Genomic DNA, 6,000 nt, shown 5'->3' on the forward strand with positions numbered 1-6,000 from the left:
CATTTTGCCAGCTAAATGAGTAATGGTGGTAAGGAGGTGGGGGCTGGGCAGGAGAGAAGGAACAATGCCATTTAATTTAGTGGCCAAAATACCACTCCTCCCACCCCACCAAAAAAGGCCAAGACCTTCCAAACAAGACTAAAGAATACCAATGATTTAATGCCCTAACAACTACTGCCTACAGTTCTAAGAGTAAACAGTCCAGGCTCCCAAAAGCTGCAACGATATACAATTTACTAAACAGCCAGAAAACCAGAACTGCACTTTAATATCTTCAAGTACTCTGATCTTTTCATAAAACATCTAACTGTATTACAAGGTGACCAGCATGTCAATACTAGGGGCACTTTTGGTCGCTTTAGTCAAGGAAATATAAATCTGTATCACCAAGGGAGAAAAAAATTAAATCACTGCATTATAGATGGAAATGCTGCAGCCCATCTATTCTAGGACTAGCTAACTTTGAAAAATTACGTTCCCCTTGCCCATAGCTTTGCACAATGGATTATATCTTATTTCTAAAATAAGAGACAGGAAAATCTGGAGGTATCTAACTTCTAGGAATTAATACTACAACATTTCAGGTTTGTTGTATGACTTTATATTGTTGCATCTGAATTATGTCCGTTTTCACAGAAGAGCCTAATCGCACTGAATCATTCCTCTGAAATTTGCACTGTTACTTCCCCCTTGAGGAAGTGTGCAGTCGCACTGCTAATGCAAAATTTACAGCCCTCATTTCCCCTGTGCTTTTGCTAACAGCAGGAAAAGCCAGACTTCTAACCCCACCGTTGGATGAGAAATGTGTAGTTATAACCAACAAAATTCACACATCACAATCAAATATTATTTATTCCCGTAACACAATATTTATGCAATGACCATGTTTTTTCTGTTGGCAGAACTACATGAAAGTTTCCTAAAGAAGCCCAGCTTGTTTTAATCATTCACATTTTTCAACACCCTTTGTTCTTGCTTTGCAGTCAAAGGTCAAAACTCAAACTGCTACCTCAGGCAAACTTGGGAACAAATTCTAATTGTTGTGAGCTTTTTCAGTGAAAATTTAACATTATACTTCCACCTTTGTTAAAAGTACACTCTCCATACTGATCATTTCCCTTTCACCTGATCAAAGATGTGCATTATGCACATCTGACACACACAGAAAGGCCTGCCTTCAAACGCAGAAAGAGTGCTGCTACCTGAATTCAACCTTAGTCTTTCTTTGAAAGCAGAGATCACTCTCACAAGGAATGCAATGGTAAACTTTGAACCAGACCTACACAGGGCAAAGAGAAGCGAGGGCCTGCTTATGCTACAGTTTCAATTATGCCAAACACGATCCTAACGCACAGTTTCTCTGATCAAATTAATATTTCTCTTAAAATGCACATTATAAAACTCACATGGCATCTTCCCTGCATGTTGAGAAATAGGGTGATGGTTGTCTGAATGTTAGCAAGGGTATCGGAAATTTCAGTTGAAAAGAAGCCTGTCCAGGGTGGGCAAAGAACCACGTTACAACATTCAAAACACTTGTATTCCACTGGACCATGGGTATAACCTTAATGCAACCCTAGATCAGGCACCCTGGCAATAATATAAGAAAAGTATCATTTGAAATAGCTTTCTTTCTTGAAAGACATTTCAAAACAGACAAGATTGAGCATTTCAAAAGCAAAGTAGAAAAAACAAACCAACCCTGTTTAAAAGGCTGGCACAATGATTGTAAAGAAAGGAAAAATTAATGGGAGAGAATAAAGGTTTTCCCAAGGGGAACAGATACGACATAGGGAGTTTTTTAGTATTAAAAGAGCACAACCAAGAGCTGCCATGTACCCCCTGGGGTCTTCCCAAGTACCTCCCTGGACTACAGGCACCTCTGGTTGACAACCCGTATTAGAGCATGACTGCACCTTAAAACATCTTGAATCCATGGACTGGTACCACATACAAGAAATACTTTCAGCTGGCACTTACTGAAGAACACATTACCACGTAAGAAAGGTCTATGCCGTGCCCAGCTGTGCCCTTCAGGCCACTGTCGCTACCATCCATTAAAAAACAAAAACGGTGGATAAATTCAGGTGCCAGGAGCAAACAGAGCTTTGCACATGGCAGAAAGTATTATCTGGAGGTTTTTCACGAAGCATTTATCAAATATTCCAGCCCAGTTTTTCTGGTTTTGGAGACTAATACATTTTGTTGTTCTTATTGGAAACTGGTGCGAGCTGACCTTGTTTCAACGCTGGCTTCATGGCTTACACTGACCCTGTATTAAGTTTTGTTCTCAACATGCAAAATGCTCCTAATTTTAGGTATCTACTAGGAAACTGTTTTCTGGCCTCAGCATTTTCTGTCCTTAGGGCAGAGTTAACTCAAGCAGTCAGCACCTGGGTCTGAGCCCACATGTCTGTCTAGCCATCCTGTGAAGTGCCACAAAGCCAACCTATGCCCCAGCTGCCATGTCCTCATTACCGCTGTAACCATGCATGCCTGTCTTGAACGTCTACAGAGGCATGGTGTCTCTCACGGTTACTTCTTTTGCAATAAGCCAACACGCCAATTCCTTCTCAAGGAAGTGTGCGAGAACTTGTCTGTCCTTCTAGGCACAGCAGGGAGTTGTGGGAAGACACTGGACAACAAATCAGTACAGAAGTGAGTTAGCCTGCACCCTCAAGAGTTGGCAGCCCAAGCGAAAGCCTCGGGCTCACTAAACCCCGAAGTTTAACGGGCCAAGCTTGAGCACAGAAGAGCCCTGGTTAATTCTTGCAGTGAACATCTATCTACCCCTTGCTCTGTGGTGGAATATTCACTGTTATTAGCGTTAGTGCATCATATTCTCATCACACCTCCACTCCTACCACCTGCACTTCCCGCTGCTATCAGTTAATTGGGTCTCAGATAAGGGCACCACATTGGCCTTATGTATAAACAGATTTCATGCGTGTTTGCTTTTATGGCTTTACCAACTGTTCACCACCCCCGCCTCCCATCAGCCCATAGGCTCTTATCTCAACTACCCTCTCATTCAGGGTGCATTCCACCAACTGCAAATTTTATCGTATGGGGGGGACTGACCTGCCATCAAAGACAGTTCAAGACATGCATTAAAGAAAAATGAGCATCTCTGAGGTGCAATATTGTCAAAAACATAGCTGATCAGTCTCAACCCCTTGTTGTATTCTCTCCTTTAAGAGTTTACAGCACCAAGGCGAGTGGAAAAATTGCACAGAAAAGAGTATACATACATAACGTGTGAGCTCCAAAAAAGTCACCCTCTTCATAAAACTTAGCCATATGTCAAGCACAAACTTCGTATATTATCCCACACCTATGGTGCCCCGTGATGAGCTGAATCGACAGCATAAACTGACATAAATAATACCAGGGCTTTGTGGAGTGATGCCCATTTACCTCAGCTGAAGTTCTGGCCCACCGAATAGAAATGTTGTCAGGACCAGGAAGACAAGTACTCCAGCGGCAAAAGAGTCCGGCGTTCTGCTTCTGCACTCCAAAGGTAGGTCTGCTCTCTGTCTCTAAAAATCCTCCGGGTCACACATGTGTAAATAATGCAGAATATCTGCTACGGTAGTAATTCATTCACAGTACAAAACCAATGACCTCCTATGGCATTACAAAATGGATGGTTCCTTCTGGCTACTCTTAAGCAACACAATAGCTAGCATAACCCTCTGACCCCAAAACAGGCAGGTTTATGAAAAGTCTATTAATAAACAGCTTCTTGTTTTCTTTCCTTCTCCCCCACCCAAACCAAAACAAAAGGTCTCTCACAAATGAGCTATTAGCTACTGATACCAGCAAACAAAAGCCTGTCTTGTCCCAACACATGAATAAAAATGAGCAAGGAGGGGGTTGGAAGATCCACCAAGCAATTCCCCATAACCTCCAGTACATGATACACTGCACTGCAAAAGGAAGTCAATGCATTCTGACATAACAGCTGTACACAGAGTCACATTAATTAAAATAAAAAGCTAGTCTACATAACGTGCAAGCAATTCACTGAACCTTACTGACAAGTTGAAGGAACCGTTCCTTCAAAGATGCATAATTCAGGAACAAGCTGACTGGTTATACAGAAGGCAACGGCACAAAGGAGATCCACAAGTATTTGAGAAAGTCACAGCTATTTAAAGTAAAACAAAAAGCACGACCAACTATAAAATACACACAAAGGAAGTGGTAGGATGGATTACGTCAGCCCTTGCCTCAATTCATAAATCCTAACCGCAAAACAAGACAAATGCTGAACTGTCTTTCTCTGGAAACCTGCTTAAAGTGAATACATGCAGTTTAAGTCTTAAAATATGCTACCGAACAGCACTCGCTGATGCATCACTTTCAACAGCCACAGGGAAAAAAAAAAAATGGTGTAATCCTAGTCAATTCTATCGTGCAGCCAGATCAAATAACATCTCAAGAACGGCCTGCCAAGCACCCAGCCTGCCAGAGTACAATAAGCACTCAAGTGCTCTGGACTCAAAACCACCTTTCGCTGCTCCCAGAGATCCTTATAAAATAGTTTAAACACTACTAAATTACAGGGTTGGGAAAAAACACACACAAATAAAAGCTTTTAAATGTTGCTCCCACACAATTCTTAACTTGCTGTAAAGCATCTAAAATGTCTGCCTTGTGATAGTTTACTAGGCAATATAACTATTCAGAAAGGCAAGTGCCTTTAAAGAACAGAAATCTGACAAAAATGCAGAGTTGGTTGCAAGTCTGGAACTAATTGCCCACAGATTAATGGCTTTACATTGGAATAGTGTGCCTCTGTCTGTAGGGTTTTAAATCCTGTTTACTTTAACTTTGAGTTCCCAGAAACGCGCTGCTAGGATGTAGAGCGTTTAGGCTCCATGGATTAGGTATTAAGACCACCAAATGTCTCAACTTTTCAGCCCAAGTTTAAAAACAGGGATCAAGTTGAAGTTAAAAATAAATAAATAAATACATAAGGCTCCTTGACAACTGCTATATTTTCGTTCAGGCACAAATTTAAATAAATAAATAAATCCCAGATGGTTGAAAAGGAGCCTATGTATGCACTCGCACAATGCCCCATGCAGCACAGCGCCACATGTACTCAAGAGAGGCTTAAACCCGGTTGGAAAACAGAAGCAGAGCTGGTTTCTCTCTCAGGAAACAGAAAGTGGTCAAGCAGGTCTCCTGCCACTTCATCCGAGAACAAGATTTGAGTCAACATTATAAAAACAACTTGCGCCCGGCGCTGCGCCCAATTAGGAGGACTTGAAAGGCATTCCGAGACGCTCCTGCATCTCAGCCAGAGAAGGGGGGGCTGGTTTCCAATCAATCAAAACGGAAAGGGAAAAACAAAACAAAACACCCCGGCTCCAGTCCTAACCTGGCTCGCATGAAATCACTTCTCATCAAACGCGTGCTCCGCTCCGCAGCTCCGGGCGGGGGAAGATTTCAAGCGCGCAAAGCTAAGCGCGCTCCTCGGAGCGGGCGGCCGTGACCTGACCGCGCCGGCCTCCCGCCTCGGGCCGACACAAACTATCGCATCGCCTACCGAGCGCGGCCAACTTTCTCTGAAAAATGGGGACTAGCAGGGGGGAGGAGAAAGGGGGTGGGGGGCTAAATAAAAGGCGTACAAGGACAAGCGTTTCCTCCTTCCAATGGGGTGCATTTGTTGCTGTTGCTGCTGGGATTTTATGAAGCAGCCCCAGGCTTTCATTCTGGGTCAAGGCTGGGAGGGTGGGGGTTTATTTGCGCCTCTGCCCCCTGCCCCCCAGCCCCGCACTCACCCAGCGCGGCCGGGCGGAGCCGCCTCCCCCGCGGTCCCGGCAGCTGCTCCCGCCTGACCCCGGCGGCCCGAGCGTTTCTTCGGCAGGAGGGGGCGGCTGGCACCGCCGCAGCCCATGGAGGAGCGGAGGGAGCGGGGGGAGGAGGCGGAGAGGCACTGGGTGAACAAAAGGAGGCCCCCTCGGCTGGGCTGGGCTGGGCTGGGCTGGC

At 44.4% G+C, this 6,000-nt stretch overlaps 1 protein-coding gene across 2 annotated transcripts in view; it reads right to left on the reverse strand.

Moving 5' to 3' along the window:
• LOC109314445 (arginine-glutamic acid dipeptide repeats protein-like) overlaps positions 1-5,988 on the reverse strand; it is a 189,383-nt gene extending 183,395 nt beyond the window's left edge. The window contains exon 1 of one of the 2 annotated variants that reach the window (XM_019541625.1): positions 5,793-5,988. The gene's annotated coding sequence lies outside the window, so the exon portion shown is untranslated. The remainder of the gene's footprint in view (positions 1-5,792) is intronic. The other variant, XM_019541626.1, reaches the window with a different exon arrangement.
• Positions 5,989-6,000: the final 12 nt, after the last annotated feature.

Source organism: Crocodylus porosus, unplaced genomic scaffold (genome assembly GCF_001723895.1).
Source record: "Crocodylus porosus isolate Cpor-Errol unplaced genomic scaffold, CroPor_comp1, whole genome shotgun sequence".
Classification (NCBI taxonomy): domain Eukaryota; kingdom Metazoa; phylum Chordata; order Crocodylia; family Crocodylidae; genus Crocodylus; species Crocodylus porosus.